Genomic DNA, 12,178 nt, shown 5'->3' with positions numbered 1-12,178 from the left:
GGCATGGGAGCTTCTCAAAAAAACCAGTCACGAGAATCATTTATACCAGAAAGTGTTAGGCATCCTAAATGTAGGGATTGCTACTGACTCTGTCATGCTAAAACCAAGAAGAATGTAGCTTCAAATCTGCTGTGGATTAAACTTCTAAGGATGAGTGGGTAATTGTCTCCCTGGCCCAGGCAACCTTTGGTGTCTGTGCTGGAGTGGTGGGAAAGATGCAGTGCAGTCATGGTGTAGGTGTCTGCTACAGGAGTTCCGCCAGCTTTTCTGCCGCCCTAGGCAGTGGAAAGTCCCACCCCAAAATGCCGCCCCCGACAGAGGCGGCGAAAGGTCCCGCCCCAGAAATACCGATGACGACTGGGATGGCCGAAGATCCGCCTGCCGTGGTCTCCGCCCCCCAAATTGTAGCGCCCTAGGTGACCACCTAGGTCGCCTAATGGGTTGCGCCGGCCCTGGTCTGCCATGTGGACATCTGTCCTGCAGGAATCTGTCCTGAGAATCATTACTAAACCGCTGAGCAGTTTTCAGACTCTAATAACTTCCCTGCACTGCTACCCTGGCTGAGATTTGAACCAGTGACTCAGGTGCTAAGCTGCTGGATCCTCCAGCACTATCCTGAGACCCATCGAACTCTCAGAAATGAGAAACATAAGTTGTATTTATTCTTCATCTGAATTTGGTGATGCTAAATAATTATGTTCCTGTACTTTTCTTCTTAAACAGTTAACAAGTGACAATGCAGAAAATGTATGTTGTTTTGCACTTCTAATCTTTGCGCATTTCAATTGCCCTATCCTCCCGTCTCAGGTTACTAGTAACTCCTAAGGAAGTTCCTCTCTGTTTCACAGCAGTTAAGTATACGGAGGATGCTGTACATAAATAAATGTCATTATTTAGGGGGCTGTTGTTAACTTGAAAACAATCTTACTTTTTTCTCAACATTTTGCACCTACTATTGTTACAAGGTTATTATCAATGAACAAAGTTAAAAAATATTCTTCTCTATGTTTTCAGTGTATTTATTTTGTACATCGTCAATTTCACTGTTTCCCCTAAACTTTTCTATTGGCCATGATCCTGTTAAAAAATTAGGCAGATGCTTAACTTCACTGAGCTAAGTTAAGGAATTACTCATAAAGATCCTTACAAGCATCAACCAGAGAACAGAAATGTCCTATAACGTCTTTAAAGAAATTTATGCAAACATTTCTGGACATACTATTTCTAGTTCAGAAGCTAGTCAAATTAGAGTCAAATTTAAAAAAAAATCAAGTTGGCTGATGTCAAACCCCAATAAACCGTGCCATTAAATCCAATGGAAATTAACAATTCTTTGTGTGTGAAATCTTACCGTCTGGGTACAGTCCGCATTTTTTTTTCAATTCTACACTACCCATCTGTCTTTTTGTTACTCACGGGTTTGCCAGAATGATTAGCCTACATGACTGGAGTGGCCTCTTAGTTTGGCCTGAAAAAAAGCCATTGACTTCAGTAGGAGTACTCCCATAAGTGAGGTTGCTTATGTGCTTAAGTGTTTGGCAGGATACTGGGCCTTTAGATTAGTTGTCTCCTTCATAACCTATGTACGTACTTCTTGTTGTTTATCTTGGGCTCTTGTGTAATCTTTATCTTTGTTTTCAGTCTGTAACTGTACAACTACTCTCATTTCAGGCTGTGTTTTTCTGCTACTCTCCAGCAGAGTACTGGAGATTTTGTACTTTGGATCTGCCTCTTTCTTACCCTTGGCTACTTCTTGCTCTTAGTTTTAATTCTGCATAGGTCTGTACATTGTCCATTCTTTCCTGCATGGTCAAACCCTTCGGTACAGATTCTTATCTCTGGGAACACTTTCAATGTCCTCCCTATCACGTTGATGAAAATCATGGATTTGAATGTAGTGCTCAGGAAAAGGTTCCCTTAAGACGGAGCCAGACTTAGCGTATGAAGCTGATGCTGGGCAAACTTCTCCCACAGGCTCCATTAACGCCCCTCAATCCCATCCTGCAACATCTACTTATTCTGCCACTAAATCTGCACCTAGCTTTGCCAGTTCTCCTCAGCCCTGACCTGCAGCACAGTTGTTCCATTCCTAGGCCCACACACAGCTCCCAACACTGATCTGCAGCACCAGCTTTTTTGCCTACACACAGCAGTGCCAATGTACCTTCATTCTGGCTGAAACCAGAGGCAAAGGGGAGCCTGCAAAAATGAACTGATGAGAAATTGTACATGGATTTTCACAAACCAACATTTACCAATTTCTCCCAGCTCTGCTGTTGATCTGTGAGCCGTATACTACCCTATACAGACATTGTGGCCTGTTCTGTATATTTTGTGGGGATTTCACATAATGTGTATGAAATATTTGGACAGCTCTACAAGGTTTTCACGTGGGGCGTTTTATTCAGACCAGTAGAATCAGGCACGCACTTAACTAAACTTTTCATTAATGCCAAGATCTACTTGTCCTTTAAATAGATACCTCAACAAAAATGGTGAGGAGGGAACCAGGAATATGAATGAATGAGTCCTGCAGCAGCACTGAAGGGTCCACCACCAGAACAGCACAATGGGGGAGTGACAGATCACACTCGGCCCCGAGTGTTTGCACATATGCCTTCAAGTGACCTCATTTTCCATCCAGCCTTTAAGGTACCATATTGTGCAATACCAGATATCTACAAATAAAATGATTAGACCGTGATATAAATCATAGCAGTCAGCTAGAATTGCCAATAGCTCTTAGGGGAAATCATTTCACTAGACTGAACTTTCTGCTCCATCAGTATCAGTGAAGTGTGACATTTAACTTTCCTTTAGCCTTATCAGCTGTGCCAGTGTTCTTCAGGTTGGGTCTGTTCCCAGGTGCAGAACTTAGCCACTCTTACAACCTATCCTGGGCTGAGCACCTTCCGCAGGGTCCTTAACGCCCGTTGATGTCCATGAGAGTTGCGGCTGCTCAGGTCTAGGCTCTTCATAACTAGGGCCTGATTTCCCCACCTTTACCCCAGTGCAAGCTTGGAGGAACTCTGTAAAGTCAATGGAGGTAACACCTGTGTCTCACTGATGAAGGTAAAGGGAAGATTAGGGCCCCATAATTTATTTCATGGCACTTTGCTCTCCAAGGGAAACTGGAAAGTTCATCATTTGCCAGCCCAGACCCCACAGCTCTCAGCTGCACTCCAGACTCCAGGCACCTCTGAGCACTGGCAGAGGTTTGGGAACAAGGCTGAGCTTCAGGCTGTTTTTCACAGTCTAAGAAGCAGTTTGCACATCTCTACTCAACTGGCCTGATTCTGTGAGATCGGGACTGATTACTGCCGGCTGACAGTGACATCAATGGCAGTTGAGGGTGGGAAGCTGAGAGAGAGATGGAGCCATAAGTCATCTTTGAATTCTTCACCGAGGTCACAGCGAGGTTTGGCTACTAAATCCATGGGCGGAATTAGCCCCTGGTGTAAGTGGGTGCAACTTACATCGACTTCAGGGGTCGCTGCACCTGCTTAGGCCCAGATGAATTTAGGGCTTCAAACAAATGCTGAAATCAGTAGTGTCACGTGTAAATCGGTGTAGCTTCAATGGCACGATGCCAATTTACAACTGATATGGAACTGATCCTAGATATTTAATCATATCTCAGGAGGCTCCAGAGGTGAAGCTATTCCAGCAAAAGTCAGCGGAACATTAACAAGATGCTCTGTACTTTTTGTTTTCATTTGTCAATAAAAATGGATTAAAAAAAAAGATAAACCAGAGTCACTAACATGGGAGCTTTTAATGTGTGGTAGAGAATTCAAAACTGCCATGCAGGGGGCTGGAGAACAGCTCCTACCTGTCTATGGCTGAAAGATGTTAATACGGAGATAGATGTATATCATTAAGGAGCATTGATATTAAGGGTGGTTAATATTGAATGCAAAGTTTTGTAACTTGAATAAAGACACATGTAACGCCCCACCTACACTGTAAAAAGCCACTGGTTGGTGGTTCCATTACGGTTACTGCCTGACACAGTTAGCAACATGGTTCAGGCATGCAGTGTAGGGAAAGGGAAAATAAGTGATCCAGGAAACTACAGCTCTTTTAGTTTGACCTCAGTTGTATGCCAGGTCTTGGAACAAATTTTGAAAGAGAAAGTAGTTAAGGACATAGAGGTAAACTGTAATTGGGATAAAATGCAACATGGTTTTACAAAAGGCAGATCGTGCCAGACCAACCTGGGATCTCCTTCTCTGAGAAGGTAACTGATTTTTTAGACAAAGGAAATGCAGTAGATCTAATCTACCTGGATTTTAGGAAGGCATTTAATACAGTTCCACATGGGAAATGATTAGGTAGATTGGAGAAGATGGGGATTAATATGAGAACTGAAAGGTGGATAAGGGACTGATAAAAGGAGAGACTACAGTGGGTCATACTGTCAGGCTGGAGGGAGGTTATTAGTGGAGTTCCTCAGGGATCGGTCTTAGTACCAATCTTATTTAACATTTTTATTACCGAACTTGGCACATCAAGAGAGGTATTTCCCATAGAGACAGGGAAGAGTTAGTACTGTTATACAAGGCACCTTTGAGAACTCATCTGGAATACTGTGTGCAATTCTGGTCTCCCATGTTTAAGAAAGATGATTTCAAACTGGAACAGGTGCCAAGAAGGGCTACTAGGATGATCCGAAAATGGAGAACCTTCCTTATGAGAAGAGACTCAAACAGCTTGGCTTGTTTAGCCTAACCAAAAGAAGGCTGAGGGAGAGATGATTGCTCTCTGTAAATACATCAGAGGGATAAATAACAGGGAGGGAGAGGAGTTATTTAAATTAAGCACCAATGGAGACACAAAAACAAAAGGATATAAACTGGCCATCAAGAAGTTTAGAGTTGAAATTAGATGAAGGTTTCTAACCAACAGAGGAGTGAAGTTCTGGAGCAGCCTCCCAAGGGGAGCAGTGTGGGGAGGTGGGCGGGGGGGAAACCTAACTGGCTTCAAGACTGAGTTGGGGAAGTTAATGGAGGGGATGGTATGATGAGGGATGGGGAGGGCTCTGAGTTACTACAGAGAATTCTTTCCCAGGTATCTGCCTGACATGCTCAGGATCTAACTGATCTCCATATTTGGGGTCACAAAGGAATTTCCCCCCAGGTCAGATAGGCAGAAACCCTGGCGGGGGGGGGGAGGGTGTCACCGTCCTCTGCAGCATGGGATACGGGTCACTTGCAGGTTTAAACTTGTGTAAATGGTGGATTCTCTGTAACTTAAAGTCTTTAAACCATGATTTGAGGACTTCACTAACTCAGCCAGAGGTTAAGGGTCTATTACAGGAATGAGGGGGTGGGGGGAAGATTCTGTGGGCTGCGATGTGCAGGTCAGACTAGAAGATCATGATGGTCCCTTCTGACCTTAAAGTCTATGAGTAAGATTTCCTCCTGCATGAACTGAATTTCTAAATCCCACAAATCCTTGTACTTTGCCACAGCATGATTTTCTTAACCAAAGCATCTCCTGTTGTTTTTTTTTATTGACTAAAACCTTGCAGTGTAATAGGACAGATAACTGAGATATCTCATATTTTGTATGATGTCCCTCACTCAGCCACACACACATTTCTTGTGTCTCCAGACTTGGCCTGGAAAACTTGGGAGGGTTTTTCTGATAAGCCTCAATTCTGGCGTGACTACCTATACCCTGTGCTAAATTCAGCCCTGGGGTAGCTCCGCTGAAATTAATGTGATGGGTTTGGCCCCCTGTGAACTGCCTTTCAAAGAAGCACAAGAGCAAATATCAGAAATGACGGGTGGGAAGGGGGTGGAATTAACCAAAGAAGGAAGGGAGTTTGGGAGATAACGAATCAGACTCTCTGGCCCTAACTAGAAAGCTCGGAGCTCAGATAGGAAAGGGTTATGAGTGCATGAATTTTGTTCATCAGCTGCAACCTTTTTGTGTCTCTCGTTTTTCCCTGATTTTGCCTTGTTTCTTGCATTTCATTTGCTATACACAAGGCCTATGTTTATTAAGACAGAAATAAACAGATTAACCTAGTGGCCCAGAGATCAGTCTTTTCATACTGGGAAGATACAATGTTGATACCATGTTAATAAAGGGTCACATCCTGCAACCCTTACTCTGGCAAAGCACCCAGTGAAGTCAGGGGGATTTTTCTTGAGTGAAAACTTAGGACTGCAGGGTTTGGCTCAGTAAAAATAAAACTCAGGATTCAAAAGTGCTTCCCAAATATTATACAGACAATTCTCACAGCCCAGTTGTGAAGTAGGTGTGAAATACCCTGTTCTACAGACAGATAAACTGAGGCACAAAGAGGCCATGGGCCTTGCTCAGGATCACAAGTTGATTCTATGGCAAAGGGAAGAATACAAAGCAGAGGTGAAATAATGGTTCCTATTGAAATGAATAGCAACATTCCCATTGGCATCCATGGAGCCAGGATTTCAGCTCAGGAGTCCCAGACTTACACTGCTACTCTGATGACTAAACCACACTTCTTCCCACCTTAAATCACGGAGGCTTGCACGAACAAGGCCGGGGAACCAGTTCTAAGTACTGTGTGTGAGAAGCAGAGGGCTAAATTCATTCCTGGTGTAACCCTCTGATGTCAGTAGAGTTACATCAGTGACTAATTTGTGTCCATCTGTACAAAGGGGCATGGAGGACAAGACCTCACTCAATATGCAGCGACAGGCTAAAAACAAACAGAATGTTGGGAATCATTAATAAAGGGATAGATGATAAGACCGAAAATATGATATGCCTGTATATAAATCTTTGGTACGCCCACAATACAGCGCACAGATGTGGTCGCCCCATCTCAAAAAAGATATATTGGAATTGGAAAAGGTACAGAAAAGAGCAACAAAAATTATTAGGGTTATGGAACAGCTTCCATATGAAGAGAGATTAATAAGATTGGGACTTTTCAGCTTGGAAAAGAGATGACTAAGGGGGGATATGATAGAGGGCTATAAAATCATGAGATGTGTGGAGAAAGTAAATAACGAAGGCTCCAGATCCCCCCGCTACACTAGGTAAATGCACCTGCATTTCACAACCCCCTCTGCACATGTACACCAGGTGTTCATCCCATGACCTTTTTGGTGTCTGCTACAACAAATGGATAGATGATGTGGATCTGGAGATCTCTGCTTTCCTGGGGGTTGACAGAGACCCCAGCAGATCACCAGTTAAATATGGAGGCTGCTATTAGCCTTTTAAAAGGTAACTTGCTCCAAATTTCAGACCCCCTTCGGTAGTGGCAGAATCAGACTTGCTGAAGAATTCAGGGATTGTGGAGATATTCCTCACACTCCAGCCTAAGTACCTGCTAGCTGTGAGATTCAATCCATAGACACCGTACAACAAATGGAAAATACTAAACAAAATGTGAGCTATTGAAGACAACAAGGAAGTCGAGCCAACAAAAAATAACCTGCCCCAGAAAAGCCTTCCTTGAATTGCCACGCCAAGTCTGCAGCTTCGCTCTGGCAATCCTAGCTGGATTTATAGTCACTTTAAGGGTCATTCCTGCTGAGTTACATCTGAAATGAATTGGGACCCATTAACTCAACTGGGGAAAACACTTTTCCCCGTCAATGACACTACAAAATAAGCGCTACCGCCCTAAAAGGAAACGTGCAAGATGATGAGAAAGGACAACACACAACATGGCTCTGAGACAAACAAAACAGCAAAATCAGCAATTAACTGGGGTGACGGGATTCTGTGGAGAAGCTGTATTAGACTCCATGGAAAAGAATGCAAAATCAGCCGTATATTTTAAAGCACATTTGCTCAAACCACTGGAAGATACTCAAGAGTTGTTTACTGCTTGCAGCCTTTAAAGCGATTTTAAAAGAAAAGAGATGAGGCTGTGTGGAAAGTTAATTTCAAGTCAATACATCCCTGCAAACTAGATTGTTACTGGTTTTCTTCCAGTCCTGCTGCAATCACAACAGATCTCCTTGGACCTTAGAAGTAGGTACACTAGCAGTATAAATCTATGCTGTAATGTAATGCTCAGTGCCTGCTACGTATCAAAATCAAGAGTTGCAAGAATTTTAATTGTAAAGTTATGGCAAATTATTTAAAACCATTCCTGTGCAAAACACCTACAAAATAACCACTTTGGGGAAAGGGGTCATCCCTTCCCCCAAAAAACTGCTAACAGGATATGACAAATAGCATCAGTGTGATGGGGACACTTACCTGACTATTAAAATTCTGGATGTGTTATAGTGATTCAGGACCTGACTGTCCACTGCTTTGCCCCTTGTATGGTTATTCACACCTGTGTAAAGTGGCTGTAAAATGGGACCGTTTTATAGGGTAACATTATTTTACCTCCTTTGCACAGGTATAAATGGTGCGAAGACAGGAGAGAATCATGCAAAGATTTTGCTAAGCAGCACTCAAATGCAGAACATTTGTAGCACACCTGTTTCACAGGTTGTGTCTTCGCCGCAAAACAAGGTGGTGTGTTTTTACATGATTAGCAATCTCAATGTAAACTCCTACTGCAGACTATAATTTTGACCTCCATGTAGTTAGTTGAGGTAAATCCCAGGTCGGGGTGTTTGACCTCAACTAGTTACAGACAGGTAAAACTACAGTGTCTTGCATGTCAAGTTAGCTATCACAAAGTACAAAACAATGTACAACTATTTTGCAATAAATACATAGCCTTAGTCTCATCTCGTGGCAGACAAAAGCAATCTTTGTGGGATTAAAACATCTGAGAAAGTACTCAGGATTGCAGAGAATTGTTTGCACATCCTAAGCAACCTGCATAGAACACAAGCAACAAAGAACTTATACAGGATATGTTCTAAAAGCGTGAGTTGCTCAGCTGAGGACTTATATTTTTAATACAAATTCCTAATTTACAGTTTAAACTGGAAACCACAAGCTTTGTAATGGAAAAAACAATGTGGCTGTCACCTGTTCAGAGCCTGGAAAAGAATAACCTAGTACAGTACCTGAAAGCTGACAAGCATCCCAAACAAGTTTTCGATCCCTGACTGCTTCGTTCCCTCGTGAAGTCACTTCCAGCAGCTGGGAATCTTGCAAGAGGAGGACTTCAGCTGTAAGCTATAAGCTTTCCCACTCCAGTTTATTCTGCAGATGCTTCGACCCATGGGGTTGTTTTCAGAGCCTGGCAGGTGAGTGGAAGCTGGGATTTTCCTGCTTCGTGCTGTTTATCCCTGAGCTCAGGGTATGAAATGAAATGAAAACACTGGATTTCCCGTCATAACACCAAGGGACTTTCACTTTCATTCCTATAGCCAGCACTTTTACCTAATTAAATATGGACTGTTACTATCTTTCAATGCTGGATACAGGTAGAGCAATTAGAAATCATTGTACAGGTCAAGAAAAGGTGAGGCTATGCCAGTGGCTGTCGAGTTGTGGGAAGGCCACAACCGCGGCAAAAAGGGAGAAATGACTCGGTCGTAATTAAGCACATTATCTGTATTTGTAGAACTGGTTCTTACACGGGTGCTTGGCTGGTGCCATAACCTTAAGCAGTGGGGGAATAACAGTAGGGTGGACTGAACCCGGACTGGATATCAGACTAGGACCCCTATTCCCTGGGGCCTCTGTCTAGCTCTGCCACTGATTGGCTGTGTGACTCTGGGTAAGTCTAGTGAACTTCCCTGAGTCTCAGGTTCTCTATTTGTAAAATGATGCTCACCAGCCATGGCAGGACGATTTGAGATCTACTGATGAGCAGCACTATCTATACAAGTATTGTTGTTGTTTAAATGGAAACAGTATGTAGCATTATTCTGCAATGTCCTCTTGAGGGAGGGAGTGCAGCTCGATGGGTTTGAGCAGTGACTCCTGGGTTCTATTCCTTATTGCCTCACCTCTGTCATGTGGCCTTTGCATGCCTCAGTTCACCCATCTCTAAAATGGTTCACAAAGGTATTGGGAGGCTGCATTCCTTACTCAGGTGAAATACTCAGGGACCCAAGCAGAATTATCCCCAGTGTTTGTAAAGTGCTTTGAGATCCCTGGAGGAAAAGCTAAGCATTAACTACTACTGACATCAGTGAGGGAGAGGGGCAGGTGTCAGTGTCTAGAAAGACAAACAACAAACCAGTACAGGCTCAGGCACAGCAGTCTCTCCGGCAGTGCTTTGGGCTGCCAGCGTATGGTTTGAACCAAATGTTTCCTGTGGATCTCAGCTGCGTCCCCGACCAATGAAACCTTCCGAGGCAGCATGCAGGGAATGGGAATGCGATGAGTGATTCATGCAAAGCGTTGACTCAAAACACATGTTGCTCTGCTCTCGTGCCTGCTGTTTGCACTGCCACGTATATGTACAGCAAGAGACGATAGAACAAGAAATCTCGGAAAGCCATTTCTGGACTCTCATCTGGTTCAATGTGCCATGGAGACGGAAGAGTGGCAATGAGCGGTGGATTTAAGTAATAATGGTGGATTCCATTAGAAAGATTCTGGCACATTTCAAAGTGCCTTATTGTACGGTCATGTTCTCAGGCAAATGGACCCAGATCCTCAAAGGCATTTAGTTGCATAACCTGCACTGATTTCATTGATTTAGGAGCCTAAAAACCTTGGAGGATCTGGCCCAAGGTTGCTAATTCCTAGCACGTAGTACTGGGATCCAAGTGGGCCCCTGAGACAGACACTGACTCAACATGGTTGTGTATCCACCAGCAGAAGGCAGAGGATTGAAAAAGAAATCCCAAGCTGGGAGTTGCTGCTTGGGAAGTTTCCGGATGAACACACCTGGAGTGGAACAGGGAGGCTGGAGAGTTTGGTCTAGAACAGGAAATGTGGGAGTTCTGGGTTCCACTCCTGACTCTGTCAATCTTTGGCCACACAAGAGCAAGTTCTTGACCTCCAACGCTATGCCCAGATAAATAGGCTTTTTCCAGGGGCCTATGCATGGAGTTGAGAGGATGGTATATGGAGCAGCCAGATAGCCAGTGAGCTGTGCTAGTCATAGTGACCCACTATGCACCTCTTATGCAGGGGTTTTCCCAAGCCATGGCCCAGGCCCACTGCCTCTCCCACTCCCATGTCCCTTGCCACAGAGACAGCCTGAGTGGCACAGTGCTCTGTGGGTCGAGAGAGACTTCACCCTGTTTCTTGACAGAGATGAAAACCATGCTCTGCACTGGCATGGGGGGGATGAATCCCGGTTGGCACGTTTTAAAGCAAGTGGACATTTTATACTGAAGTGAACAGACACTCGAGTCAGCAAACGGGTTGCCTTTTCCTGGAACACATCCACACGGACGTCAATGGAATTGTGTGTGTGAGTGTAAACAAAGTCTGGATGAGCTCTCCCCTGACATCTAGTGGTGAGCTGTGGAAAAAGACTTCAGAAGCTGATCTCATTTGCATGGACACACCCACCCTGCCTAGGTGCTCAGTGTGATGGGACTGCTTGCCCAAATGATCACTTGTGGCTGGTGTTGGATCCCCAATCTCCTTGTTATTGGGGCAGGAGTAAAAAAGCATTGCTATCCTTGTTGTGTGAACCGAGGGCAGCAGAACTGTACCTGGCAGACCCCAATGGAGGGACTCACCCTCAACAGAACGGCACTCGCTAGGCAGGGGGCATGGGTTCCAAAGCCCAATGTGTTGAGAGAGGGTGGGGACAAGTACTTGTACCAGGTAGTGTGGGGTGTTGTTTAAGAGTCCTAGCCATCACTTGATCCTTTCTCTCTCCATGGTATAATAAAAGAGCTAATTTAGACTCAATTGAGAGTCTTATGACATGCTGAAGAGCTGAAATCACTGGTATCTATGTCTAAGTATTAGATCTACTTTGGGACACTCTCTCAATTACAAGAAATAGCCTAGTGTGTACCAGCACTGAGGCTTCCCCCACTAACAGCTGGGATCACTGAGAGCTGTGTTAAGTGTGTGTGTGTGTGTGTGGGGGGTGTCTGAAGACATCTTGGCGAGTGAGCAGCTGGTGGAGAGATATGGCAAGTGGCTAACAGGGTGGCCGGTGGAGAGTGTTAGGTACAAGAACTAGAATGGATAAGGAAGCAGGGAGCCCCCTAACTATAAATGAGCTCTCAGTCCTTTACTCTGAGACCAGCATCTATCATCTGGTTGGATATCACCCTCTACCATGTAATTTCCCTCCCTCTTCCTATGATGGATAATAATACAAGTGAAGACAGGC

The 12,178-nt window shown here is 44.2% G+C and overlaps 1 protein-coding gene across 2 annotated transcripts in view; it reads right to left on the bottom strand.

Annotated features, from left to right (window-relative positions):
• Window positions 1–9,396, bottom strand: part of LOC101933891 (uncharacterized) — a 42,363-nt gene extending 32,967 nt beyond the window's left edge. The window contains exon 1 of one of the 2 annotated variants that reach the window (XR_010591870.1): window positions 8,985–9,238. The gene's annotated coding sequence lies outside the window, so the exon portion shown is untranslated. Of the gene's footprint in view, window positions 1–8,984 lie in introns of both variants that reach the window. The other variant, XM_065563383.1, reaches the window with a different exon arrangement.
• Between the last annotated feature and the right edge of the window lie 2,782 nt (window positions 9,397–12,178).

This window comes from Chrysemys picta, chromosome 12 (genome assembly GCF_011386835.1).
Source record: "Chrysemys picta bellii isolate R12L10 chromosome 12, ASM1138683v2, whole genome shotgun sequence".
Classification (NCBI taxonomy): Eukaryota; Metazoa; Chordata; order Testudines; family Emydidae; genus Chrysemys; species Chrysemys picta.
The sequence above is the reverse complement of the archived record's forward strand: the minus strand, read 5'-3'. Positions and strand labels throughout refer to the sequence as shown.